Source organism: Mustela lutreola, chromosome 15 (assembly GCF_030435805.1).
Source record: "Mustela lutreola isolate mMusLut2 chromosome 15, mMusLut2.pri, whole genome shotgun sequence".
Classification (NCBI taxonomy): Eukaryota; Metazoa; Chordata; class Mammalia; order Carnivora; family Mustelidae; genus Mustela; species Mustela lutreola.
Window position 1 is genome coordinate 57,812,011 of NC_081304.1, and position 13,498 is coordinate 57,825,508.

The 13,498-nt window shown below is 55.4% G+C and overlaps 1 protein-coding gene across 3 annotated transcripts in view; it reads left to right on the forward strand.

The window, feature by feature from the left end:
• Positions 1 to 1,069: 1,069 nt before the first annotated feature.
• Positions 1,070 to 13,498, forward strand: part of PIK3R5 (phosphoinositide-3-kinase regulatory subunit 5) — a 64,453-nt gene continuing 52,024 nt past the window's right edge. For all 3 annotated transcript variants that reach the window (XM_059147887.1, XM_059147888.1, XM_059147890.1), the window contains exon 1: positions 1,070 to 1,220. The gene's annotated coding sequence lies outside the window, so the exon portion shown is untranslated. The remainder of the gene's footprint in view (positions 1,221 to 13,498) is intronic.

The window sequence follows — 13,498 nt, forward strand, 5'->3', positions numbered from 1 at the left end:
GGGTGGATGACGCATCCAAGTACGGGCTCTGAGCGCACTTCCAGACCTAACTGCAGACTAGAACCAGACCGTCGTGTTCGCCTGAGCGTACTTTCTGTTTCTGTGCCTTTGGGGAAGTTGCTTTTTCTTGGTATTTTGGGAGTCAGGAAGAGAAAAGTCACTGGTGTTCACATCTTTCAAAGCCTCAGGTAGGGGTGTGGCTTCTGACCCACAGTAACGTCCGACCTTGTGGCCAGTTTCAGGCGCCTTCAACAGCTGTTGTGACACAGGAGTCCCATTCAACAGTGGAAGTGGAAATTTCAGCCTGGCCCTGCGCCGATTCTGCAATCAAGGGTTATTCTTGCCTCGCCAGGGCTGCCGGCACAATCCCTCCCCCAGCCCCATTTTGGAAGGGTGGGAGCGAGGCACAGGGCACGATTCCCTGCGGAGTTCTTCCTAGCGGCGGCGTCTGTGGGGGAAACCGAAGGGGCAAGAATAGGGTCTGGACTCTGGAGACGACCCCTCCCCCCGCTTCGGGGGCTGAGAAAAGGCCGAGTGACAGCCACCGGCGGGGGAGCGGGGGGAGTCAGCCCGGAGGCTGGGGGTCCCGCGCGCGTCTGCGCACCAGGGGTGCAGGCATTGTAAAGGTTAAGAGCGCCCAAAGAAAATAGAAGTAGGAGGAGGAAGTGGGGCGCTGGGTCGCCGCGAGAGAAGGAAGCAGCTCGACGGAGCTTCCCCTTTCTCCTCCTTCCCCGAAGCCCCCACCCCAAGCCTCCCCCCGGCTCCGCCCACCCCTCCTGCGGGGCCGAGGCCGCGCTTCCGCTCCCCGGGACACGACCGCACCTGACTCCCGGGGGGTCGGTGGCGCTCGGGGCCCCTCCGGCCGCGGCCGTCCACCTACTGGGCCTGTCCCTTCCTGGACCGACGCGCTCCACCCTGGGGCCGCGGCTCCGGCGCTGCGCTGGGCCAGAGGGGCTCGGAGGATGCGTGGGCCGGCTGGCCCCTTGCCCGCGCGCCCCAGCCGCCAGGTGGCGCTAGAGACCCGCTGGGCGCCCCGCCCCGCCCCCAGCCCCACCCGCATGGCCCCGCCCCCGACCCGCCCCCTGGCCCGCGGTCCGAGTGCAGCCCGGGCGGGTGCTGAGACTCACCGCGCGGATCCTGACCGGCGCCTGGTCCGGACCGCACGCGAGCCGCGGGGAGTAGCCGCTGGAGAAGGGCTCGGCGCCCGGCGGGGACTGCAGGTGCGTGGCCGGGCGGGCGGGGAGGGCGCGCGGGGAGGTGCGGGGAGAGGAGCGTGAGCACCGTCGGGGAGCAGTGGGCTCTGAGAGCGGCGTCCGCCGCGGGCGGGCTGGGCAGTCCTGCTGTGTCCGGGCCCGGGGACACGCGGGGCCGCGACCGGCCGTCCCGGTACTCCCGGAGACAGAAGGGGCGCCCCGGGGGGGGACACTGTAGAACGCCGGGGCCGTGCGTGTGGCCGCGTCCTCCCTCCTCCCCCGAAGACCGGCCCGAGTCGGGGTCAGGAGCCCGCGTCGCTCCGCCTGGGGACGGTCGCGATGAGCGTAGGCGTCGCCGCCAGGACCCGGGCGTCGCGGGGGTGCCCCGGCTCCGGCCGCGCTTCTGCAGCACCGCTCGTGGGCGCGGTGGCAGGAGCCGTGTTTACACCCGGGTGTCCCCGCGTGAGTCCGCGGGTGCGTGCGTGCAGGTGTGTGCGTGTGCCCGCGCGCTGGCCCAGCCCAGGCCCCGGGAGTAAATTAGCGAGAGGTGCGGGTCAGCAGGAGGAAGGCCGTGGTTGGATGGTTCGGAGGGAAAAGGAACGCGAGATGAAAGCGGCAGGATGTGGTATCAAGTGAGTTAAAAGCCTCAGAGCAGAGCGGAGGGGTGGGTTTGGGCGAAATGAGGGCTAAAAGTAGGCCAGGTCTGCCCGGAAGGCCCCTTTCTGGATCACGCCACCTTCCTCCCTCCGGTGGTCGCCTCATCTTCTCGCCAGCACTCTTCCTCCTGGCCTGGGCCACCTGGTGAGGCGCTGGTTCCCAGAGCTTGTCACAGCACACAGCCCCCAGGCCCCAGCCACGTTCTTCGGGAGGGACGGGGCGGGGGCCGAGGTCTGCAATCTGTAGTTTTCTAAAGTTTGAATAAGCTCCTTTAGGGAGGCGCTGGAGCCATTGCGAGGGAACCCTGTGCCATGTGGAAAGGAGACTTGAGCTGCCGCCCCCGGGGTCTTGCTGTGTGACCTTGAGCATCTTCTGCCCCTTCCCCACGCAGCCCCATTGCCCTCTCTGTAAAATGGGCTCTAACAGTGGCCTCCCCAGGGCTGTGGGGAGATTCCATGAGAAAAGTGTGACAATTCGAGCTGCACATGGAACTGCTTCCTGGGTGTTTGCAGAACACCAGTTTGCAGATCAGGAGCTTCCCTGCTTCCTCAGCGGGCCCACCGCCCTGTGCATCCAGGAAGACAAAGAAGGTTTCCAATGGTCAACCTCTCTTTTTCTGGGTACCCTCTCTTTTCAGGAGACCCTTCCTTGCCTTTTGAAGCATAAGCACCCAGGACTGTTGGGACAGGCAGGCTTGGGGTCTTTGTATGCTAGGCCTCATTGGGATTTTAAGTACCCCCTCCCCAACATCTCCAGCTTAAGAGGGAGATGATTATCTTCTGTCCCCAAGTCCTTGCTGACTCTGCCTTCATTCCAAGAGGCTCACCCAGTGGGCTCACCTGGCCAGCCCTGTGGGATTGCTGGGAGCCAGAGTCTTGGTTGGCTCAGCTGTGGGTGGGCTCAAGGTCTGGATCACAGCATCTTAAAAGGGGAAACTTCTAGAGAGGCCAGAGAGTGATAAGCAGTCACTCAGGGGAGCGTCTGGTGTAGATGTGTATGGGAGGGAACACAGGAGGGGTTACACTGACTTGTCCCCAAGGGAAGATGAGATGTTCCTAGAGCAAACACATATGATGTGTTAGGATAGTCTGGGGATTGAAGACATATGTGTTTTTACATTTTAATGACTTGGAAATCAAGATGCATCTTACCTTGACAACGGACAGCAATATTTCTTTTTTGGCAATGCACAGAATAGTGATTTTGGGGGCATGAGTGGTGGCCCACCATGGTGTCTTTTCTGTTTGCTTCCAGGCTCATGGCCGAGTTCTGGATAACCAGGGGTTTCATTGAGGTGCCTTCAGGATAAGGGCGATAGAGCTGTAGCATGGTGAGGGCTGAGTGTGAGGACACAGTGGGTAACTGGTGGCTCAGAGCAGGCATTGGGTCCTTCTTGGGTCTGGTGGGTTGGGGCAGTAGTTTCCAGCTTTACACCAGCTCCCTGCTCAGCCTTGCTCCCATGGCCATGATCACATAAGGCAACAAATCGGAGCACGAGTTTTGACTGTGAACCCTTCAGACCTGCCACCACACTCTGGAGAAGGCTTGTACTCCTTGGCATGGCTAGCCAGGTCTCCCACCAGCCAACTCAGGGCCACCCTGCTGCTGTCTCTCCAGAGGCTCGGGCAAACCCCAGTGCCTTTGTACCCGCTCTTCCTTCTCCGTATATTGCTCTTCCCTTCCTCTGCCGCCCAGTGGACTGTTACTCCATCCCCCCATTCAAACCTCATCATCTTTGACGTCTTTTCTTCCACTGGCTCTCCACTCCCCAGCCCTGGCCACCCACCCTGTCCTCCCCACACCTTGTGTGTCCTCCTGCCGGACCACCGACCACTCTGGCCTACAGTGTCTGACCAGCAGCGTGTTGGCTTGCTCACCTGAGCCACCTGACCCTCTGTGTGGCTATTAAGCTGTCACCGTGAACCCCCGCTCCGCTCCCCAAGATGTCAGAGGCCTGAAGTCCATGCAGGCCAATAATGGGAGTTGCCCGCCTGCAGGAGGGTGGGGTCAGGAGGGAGGGGTGTGCTTTTCATTTTCGTGTCCTCTGGAGTCTTCTGGCTGCTGTTGTTGACCCAGGCAAATGAGGCTGTGTGGTTTCCTTGTTGGGGGCAGGGGCTGGGGTGTGAGGGCAGAAGGTGGCGTCTGGGCTTCTGCCTCCCATACTTGGTTGGCCTTGTTCCTGCCAGTCTCTTGCACCGCCAAGTACACGACTTTGGGTCCATCCGCGCATGTCCCTGGGGATGTCCGTTCTCATCTGCGTGGAGGCGTGTGACGGGTGTGTAACAGGTGCTCTCTGCAGTCCTTTCCTGAGCTCCCACCTTCCTTTCCCCGGCTCAGCACATTTCTTCACGGAACACCTTCTGTGTGCAGGGCAAAGGCTGGGCTCCCTCTGGGCGTCCCGAGCCACACAGTGTCCTGCCCGTGTGTGATTCGTCAGGCGGCCAGGACTTCGACCCGCTTCCCATCATCACAATGGTGAGAATTAGCAGGGCCTGTGATTTTACACAAAGGGAGCTCCCCTGTAGCTTGGGGGGGTGAAGGAAAGGCTTTCCCTAGTGAAGTTCTATTCACCGTGAGACCCAAGAGATCCAAGGCAGAGAGACACAGGAATGTGGATCACAGCAAGGTCGCTGGGCCCAGGCATAGCTGTGCAGCATAGAGCAGGCACTCAGCCCTTGAGGCCATCAGTGCTATAACTGGTGCTTCCCTTTTCCTCCGCCCTGATCATCAGCAGGGAGCATGTGTCACCGCTGTCTCCGTGGGCTTCTGGCAGGAGGCCTCCGCCTCCGTAGCCCAGCAGCAACGGGAGCCCCTGTGTGCCACTGTCCGCTGGGCTTGCGTTCTGTCCCTATCCGGAGCCACTGCCCTTACAGGGTTAAGAAAGGTTGGTTTTCTGCTATCTGGTCACCCTCCTCCCCCACATTCTCCTTGTCCACCCAGAGCTCTCCTCCCAGAACCATGAAGTCCGTGTGCATCCGCGTACATACATAATTTCCCTCCCTCTCTCTTTCAAAGTTTTGCATAAATGGTCAGGCTCAGGGCGTCTGGGTGACTCAGTCGGTGATGCGTCTGCCTTTGGCTCGGGTCATGATCTCAGGGTCCTGGGATTGAGTCCCGCATCGGGCTCCCTGTTCAATGGGAAGCCTGCTTCTCCCTCTGCCTGCCCCTCTCCCTGCTTGTGCTCTCTCTCTCTGATAAATAAATAAAATCTTAAAAAAACCCAAATATGTGTGGTGGGGGTGGGTACAGGGGGTGAACTTCCTGACCGTTCTCTGCACCCCCTCCCCCCACCCACCATGCTTATGCTTTCTGAATTTCTCATCAAGTCTTGAATTCAGGCCATTTTCAAGATGACAAAAGAGCATCACTTTTGCTACCGACGTTCTTACAAGAAGCCCTCTGCTCCGTCCTGGCCAGCGCTGCAGATGGTCCCGGCTCCCGGAGTGCCCAGGGACCGGCCCGAGCCCGGGGCTTTGTTTCTCTGATACATGGGTCCGGTCAAGTGTCCCGTGTGAAGGAGGTTTCCTTCAGTTCCTCATGACTAAGGACTTTTGGAAGCATGAATGGGAGGGAAGTCTGTAGACTACTTCCCTCCGCGTCTACCAGGATGCTCTTGTAGCCTTTTCCCTTGCTGGAGGTTTGTGTCACACATGATGTCATTAGCTCCTTGGATTGAGCCCGTCCTGCATTTCTAGAGCAAACTCTGTCTGTCTGGTCAAGGTATTTTATTCTTTCCAAGCAGTGCCAGGTTTGACCTGCTCGGAACCTCTTTCGGACTTTGGCATCCTTACTCCTGAGTAAGGTCAACCCTCCTCATCCGTCTCTGTCCTGCTGTCGTCACTGGAGTGAAGCTCTGCTGAGTGATTTGGGGATAGACTCATCTCTTGTACCCTGGGGCTGGCAGCCGGAGCAGGGGAGTGCTCTGTGCCTGGAAAGTCAGGATAAAGGCTCTGGTCTTGAGTCCCTCTGCTCGTGCATCCTGGCCTCTGGGGGCTGTCATCCCTTCCTTGTCTCCCTTCCTGAGCCTTCCACACACATACCTGTGCTCCTGGCTTTGATTCTTGGCCTCCAGCAGTCAGCCACGAATTCTGAGCCCTTGCTTCCTGTGCTCTTTAGCAACGGGGTGGCCCCATTCCGCTCCAGGGCCCGTGCCTGCTGGGGATGCTGAGAAACCATGTCCTACGCAGATGCAATAGCCAAGACGGTGATGACGTCATGCCAAAGAAGCCGAGAGGCTTTCCTCGAAGAAGAGGGCCCTGGGGACAAGTCGTATCCATCTCCACATGTTCGGAGGGCAGCGTCCCGGGGAAAAGGCGAAGGCAGCCTGCTCCGTGAGGACCGGTCCCCAGGAAACCAAAAACAAGACCTAAAGGGGCCTCAAGTTGGGTACAGGGAGCATCGAGGACAAATTCAGAACAGATCAACAGCAGACTGGGTGGCCTTGCGGTAATGAGTTCCCTGTCAGGGGGAAGCATTCAGGGGAAATACACGTCCTGTGTAGGCAGGACTGCCGTGAGAAAGGAGGCCAAGGCTGCTCCGTTCCCAGGTCTCTAGTTCTCCAAATCCTAGCGGCTGTGTCTGACGGGTTGAATACAGATCAGTAGTTCTGAGAATGGGATTTGAATTTAAGGAGTTCGGTGGCCTTGAACAGACAAAATCCCAACGTTGCCCAGTTCCCCCACAAATCCCACAGCCTGTTCCTCCCAAGCAAGGCCGCTTTGGGGGTCAGAAAAGTGTAACCATCCAGGGCAGGAGACCCTCGCCCACACCCTGTGCTGAAGCATGGGCTTTTGTGGGAGGGTCTATCTTGTTCTTAGCTCCTTCCAACAGCTGGGGAAGGACACCCATCAAGCCCTACGTGGAGGGTCACCTTCCTGGGCGGGTGCCACGTTCAGACCCTGGCTGCGCCATGCCTCCTTCCACCCAGCCTTCTCTATAGGACGGCTCCCTCCAAGGTCACTGGCAGCTGCCTGATGGTGAATTCCAGTGGCTGCATCCCAGCTGGTAGGGCTCCCCAGAGTTTCCGAGACCCCTGATGCCTACAGCTCCCCTGGAGCTTTCTCTCTTCCCGCCTGCACCTCCTTCCCCAGCCATCCCCGGGCACGTCCGTGTCCCTCTCCGGCAAGTGTATCTCCAAGCCCAGGCCTGCTGTTCGCACTATGTCAAGCTCACCCCCTGTCAGGAGCCCAGCTCCTCACCCACAAAGTGGGCTTCCTCTGCGGACTTCCCCATTCTTGTCTCTGCTGACAACAGCCTCCCAGACATGAAACCTTGGAGTCACCTCTGGGTCCTCCCTCCATCTTCCCGTTCTCCGCTCCCCGGCCCATGTCATGGCGCCGCCTGGGGTCCTGGCCTCTCTCACTTCCCCACTGCACGCTCTGCCACACGCCATTCAGCTTTTGTCCCCACAATCCCGCCCATGGGCCTTCCTTGCTCTGGCAGCAGACTCTTCCTACAAAAACCCCTTCGCCACCAGGCTCGGAAGCTTCTGGAAGCCTCTGGGGATGCCCTGCCTCACAGGGAAAGCCCAGAGTCCTTGGTGGACATTCAGATGTCAACCCTGAGTCCGGCTCTTGGAGTCTTTCCCCCTGAATGTGTACCCCTTCCTCTGGCCAGGCTGCCAGCCTCAGTTTCTCCAGTACCTAATGTGCATTCTTGCCTCTCCCCCATCTTCCCGATGAGGAGACCCCCCCACCCCCAGCTGTCATGTTCAGCCCCTTCTCCCCAGTGCCCAGCGGGCCAGGATTTGGCATGCCCTGTCCGTGTTGGCTGGTTGAGCCGCTGCACAGAGGAAGCCTGGGGCCCCAGCCTTGGGTGACAGGTGATTAACACCCCCATCTGAGATCTCGTGGGGTTCAGTCCTCCCGCGACCCAGGGACTGCGCCCTCCAGGAACTGCATTGGATTCTGTAGTGCATCCGAAGGAGCAAAAATACTGTGTTTTTGCCTTCCTGGACAACAAGGCAGATGTCCCCCTCTGGGGGGGTCCGCCCAGGCCCCAGGGGCCCTGGCAAACCTCACATGCAGAGAACCCTCTCCTTGGGAACCTGTGTCCGCCCTCCATGTGAGTCAGACTTAAGACAAGCCGTTCTGGAAGTCTGACGGTGGGGAAGCCCCGGGGAGCCAGCCCCACACAAGTCACTCCCAGACCTGGGGCCACTTCTCTACAGGGACCTAGGGAAGTCAAGTGTCTGTTTGCGACACGATGTTTACAAGATAGAGGAGCTTCCTGTCCCTGCCTGCTTGGCGGGCTGTGGGGCAATCAGGAGCCCCGTTTTCAGGGGGGGAGAAATGCTGGGAGGATTTCTGGCGATTCTGCAACCTTCCCCAGGGGGCCGGGCCATACTGACCCTGGAGGAGGCCGAGGGAGGCATAGAACTCAAGTTTTTAAATCGGGAGAAAGTCAAATACTACCAGTAACCAATGTTAGTTTGCATATCGCCCTTTATGGCTTATAAAGCATTGTTCTTGAACCTGGGTCTGCTAGTCGAGGAGGAACCCTTTAGAGACTCCCCTGGGTCACTCCCAAGCAGGGGGATGGGTTGGAGCAAGCAACGGACGACGAGGTTCGGGTTTTCTTCCCTTTCTTTTTTTTCCTCCCCCCTTTGAAAGGGAGTAATGCTTTGGAGAGGAAAGAGAGCTTTCTGGGGAGGAGAGAGCAGTGGGAAAGACTCCCCAGGAGAGAGAACCCGCCTATCCCGATCCTTCCAACTTGGGCAGTGACACCACTCCCCCTGCCCCCCGAGAAAAGGGCCGAGGGGGCTGAGACTGGCCTTGCCTGCCCCCTCAAACATTTGTGCCAGTGGCCCTGGGCACCCCCTCGCAGCCTGGGACCACCCACAGAAGAGCACAAGGGGCTTGCGTCCAGGATTCCCTACTGTGCCTGCGACCCTACAGCAGCATCTGGATGGGTCTGTTAAGGTGCCCTGGACTTTGGTGGCCCTGGGGATAGGAATATTCTGGCATTCCCTCTCTAGCAAGCAGGTAATCAGAGATGGGGCTCACCACAGCCACCTGACTTCTCGTGCCCCGAAGATGTTTTCTGCAGTGAATTCTTCCTCCAAATCCATGAGCTGGCCAGCAGCAGGGCAGAAGTGCAGAGGACTCCCGTGACGTCACATCAGCCTGCAGGGCATGGCGTGATGATACTGGTTTGGGGATAAGGTGCTCTAAGACACAAAGGAAGGATGAAAAGCAAGGGCATGACTTTGAAAGAAATTGGTCATAAAACCCCTACATTAGAGAGGCAGAAGTTGGCCGAGGGAGGTGATTTGAGGGCGTGGCCTTGGGGAGGGTCCAGAAAACACATTTCTTAGCTAGTGATGCTAAGGAGCTCAGGGTTGTGCGGTGCTAGCTGTGTGGGGTTGGGAGAAGACTAGAAGGTTCCAGAAGATTCCCGAGTCAGCTGGAAAAACAAGGTGCTGGGACTTGTGGGAGTTGGCAGAAGCAGGCCCTCAAGACTGCATGGCCCTATGTTGGAGGCTGTGGATAAAGAAGGAGGTGCCACCCACTCTCCATTCTCCTGTTCTCCCCCTGCCCCAAGGCAGTATGCAGCATTGCCCCAAGGTGGGCGGAGAATGCCCCTTCTTGGCCCAAGGTTCCGTCTGCCGGCTGCTCCCCATCAGGGCTCCCGTATGGGCTCTGTTGAAGGGATTGGATTGGGACAGTCTCACCTTGGGTCCACTGCTCAGCCTCTCAGAGTCCGATTTCCCCCCTGTCTTCCTCCCCATTCAGTGCTTTCAAAGATCAGGGATTACTCATTGCCTGTTACTCCTACAACCTGCCCAGTGGATGGAGGCGGCAACGGGATTATCATTTTTTTTAAAATAAAGACTTAATTCTTGAGAGCAATTTCAGGTTTGCAACAAAATTGGGAAGAAGGTGCAGAGATTTACTGTATAATCCCCCCCCCCCCAACACATGCATAGTTTCCTTTGTTCTCAGCATCATCCACTGGATAGTACCTTTTTATCCAAGGATGAACCTCTGTTGACACATCACAGTCACCCCCAAATGCCTCAGGGTTCACTCCTGGTGTTGGGCTTTTTTTGAGTTCTGGTAAATGAATAGTGACCCATAGCCATCACTGTAATCTTATATGGAGCATTTTGAATGTCCTAGAATTCCTCTGTACCCTGCCTATTTATTTCTTCCTTTTCTGCCATCCTAGGATCACTGATCTTTATTGTCTTCATAGGTATGCCTTGGGAATGTAATTGTTCACAAAACCATCTGATCTCATTTCAGGAGGACAAGTTTTGTTAGTCTAGGCTGTATTTGCATGGTCCTGTCTACCGAACCAGTAGGAGAGTCTCTCGAAACCATACCCTCTGAACTTGAATTGCTTCAGTATTAGCTGGCCAACCCAGTCTGCTCCAAAGAATGGCTGACCTTTACATAAGTCAGTCTCTGTGGGGGATACACAGAAATGGGCTCGCCGTAGAGGAGGTGTATGCTCTCATGTAATAGGCTGAGCATAAGTCATCCAGACTTTATGTGACAGGTTCGTAGGTTGGGAATCTGTGCTCCTTCCATCTTGTTGATCTGCCTGCCTGACCATGTGGCTTTCATCTCATGGTGCATAATGGCTGCCTAGCAATGGCCATCATATCTGCATTCCAGCTAGCAAGAGGAAGAAAGGGAAGGAACGAGGCATGCCTCTTCCTTTCAAAGGCATGATGTAGAAATTGCATTCTTCAATATATACCTGTATTGATGGCCAGAATATAGCCACATGGCCACACCTGACTACAAGAGAATCTGGTAAATGTAATCTAAAATACCCAAACATTATATTATTATAGAAGAAAGAAAAAAGGATGTAGGAGGACAATTAGGAGTCTCATCCACATTTGGACCCCACTAGTTTGAGGTCTTTCTGAATCTTCTCTATCATATAAAGTTCCTTTATCCCTTCTGCTGTGTGGCAAGCATGCCTTCTGAGCTCTTTTGAAAACCCTTTAAAAATGGCACTCTATCAAAAGCTGGAATCTACCCTAATGTCCATCTACAGATGAAGGGTGGATACAATGTGGCATATACATGCGATGGGATATTAGTCAGCCTCAAAAGGGAGTAAAATTCTGACATGTTCCAGTATAGATGAGCCTTAAAGACCTTATATGAGGTGAAATAAGCCAGTCACAAGAGAAGCAGTATGGTATGATTCCCCGAATATGAGGATCCCAGAGTCATCAAACTCAGAGGGACAGAAAGACAACCAGTGGTTACTAGCAGCTGGTAATAGGAAGAGGGGAATTGGGCAGTTAGCCTTTCATGGGTGTGGAGTGTCCATTTGGGAAGATGAAGTTCTGGAGACAGATGACAGTGGTGCCTATGTGACGATGTAAATGTCCTTCTGCTACTGAGCTGTGTGTTGAAAAATGGCATGCTTTCAAGGGCCAAAACAGAGTGCAGATGCAGATCCTCAACACCCTTTTAGTTTGGTTAGTGAGCCAATGGGGAATCCCTCTGTGTCCTCCTTCAGCTCACGCTTTTCGAAATTCTCACAAGGCTCCTGCAGGACTCGTTCAAATCCAGAGATGCTGCTTTCATGTATTTTCTTGTATTACTGTTGGTGAGGCCATTCCAGCCCCTGGGGATCCCTGGGTCCTCTCCTGGGTGTTCCCAAACTGCCTTTGATGGCATGCAGAGAGCTCTGTCAGGGGGCTGGCCAGCTCAGAGATTGTGGCTCTGTAGATCCTATGCTTTTGATATTCTCTGAAATTGGGACAGCCATTTCTAGGGTCTGTTTCTGTCTTTGTCTGTCTTGCTCTCTATTTTCTCTTGTACATCTTTCATTTTCTTCAATTCTTTAAAGATGATCGATAGCAGTCCCCTTTCACAGACTCTGGTTTCCTTATGACTTGGAGATGTGTCTGTCCTCATCTGCGATTCTCAGCTCCTTTTTAAGCAGCAAACTCTCTATATGACTTCAGAGCCCTCTGTGGCAGGTGTCTCTCCCCTGGTCTCCCCCTCACCCCTTCATTGGTGTGGTCATCTGAATCCCAAGGCTGATGTGTCACGTGCTGGTTGAAGGTTTGACAATGGCCACGCAAGACCCTTGAATAAACCCTTAACACGTAGCCTGCTATCCAAGGCCATTCCCATCTGCCACCCCACCCCATGAGGCAAAATTTCCCAGTGTGCCCTGTGTCATACTTTATCCTCCAGTGGAGCTGGTCTCATGCCCTTCCCTAAAGGAATCATGCTTTCTCATGGCTTTTGCCTCTGTCCGTCTTCCCACCGCCATGCCTGAATCCTGCCTCCATCCATCTTCCCACCACTGTGCCTGAGTCCCACCTCTGTCCGTCTTCCCACCGCCATGCCTGAATCCTGCCTCCATCCATCTTCCCACCACTGTGCCTGAGTCCCACCTCTGTCCGTCTTCCCACCGCCATGCCTGAATCCTGCCTCCATCCATCTTCCCACCACTGTGCCTGAGTCCCACCTCTGTCCGTTTTCCCACAGCTGTGCCTGAATCCCAGGGCAGTTGTTCCTTCCTGAAAAGTTGTCTGGGAATTACCCTTTCCGAGAAGCCTTCTCCCACCACCAAGTTCCTCTTGCACCTGTCTGGTGTTATCCTCCGCTGGATGTCTCACTCATTGGGTACAGTCCAGTAGGAATGGTGCTGCTCTGAACTTTGTGCTGTGTGTCCTTTGAGTAAAGGTCTGGGAGTGGAATTGCTGTGTCATGGGCCAGCACAGGTCACACTTGACTGGGTACTGGTAACTGGCTTTCCATTTGATAAGCAGCTGTCCTGATTTTCACCTTCTCCACCTGCAGCTGTGAGGCTTCAAGGTGCTTCACAACCTCACAAACAGGGTTTTCTGTGTTTTTCATTTGGGCCATTCTGGTGGGTATGTGGCGGTATTGCATCATGGTTTGAATTTGCATTTCCCTTGTGACTAATGAAATTGAGTACCTTTTCATGTTTATTGGCCATTTGGAGAGCCTCTTTCATGGGAGAGAGAGTCAATCAAGTCTCGTGCCTGTTTTTCTAGTCTGGTTTGTGTTTATCATTGTTGTTGGTGATGGTTCTATCGCTGTGCATGGTGACCTCTCAGGATCCCCTCTTTCCATCTGACCACAAGCTCCTTGAGCTTTCTGGATCCCCAGTGCCTACTAAGACCCTCCCATAGCAGACCCTGAACACATGCTTGCTGTTGGTTAAGTCAGCTCTCTTTGATCCCTACTTTCCAATAGGATGACCGTTCTCTTTGAGAAAGTGATGGAGGAAGTAGACAGGTGAGTGATTCTCCTTTCTCTAGATCACCTGTAACTACTGCCCCACCAGCCTGGAGTGGCTAACCTTATCCCCAGGCTGGGGTTATTCTGAAAATAACTCTACAGACCCTTTTTGGTGTCCTTGGTGCTTTTCACAAGCCTTCCTTTCCTGACATGCTCACTCCTGCTCTCCTGTGTTCATTCTCTCTTGGGGACCTCCCTTCTGTCTTTGACATATGTCCTAGGGATCATGCTTCCAAAACGTCAGGTGATCAGAGGAATGACAGTTTATTAGCTGGCTTGATTTTAACCTAAGGAAACATTCCAGCTGCTGTGCAGGGGGAGCACACCACCATCCCAGGGCCCTGCTGTGGATCTCAGGTTGATGATTCACAAGAAAAGTGGCATCCATATCTCAGTCAC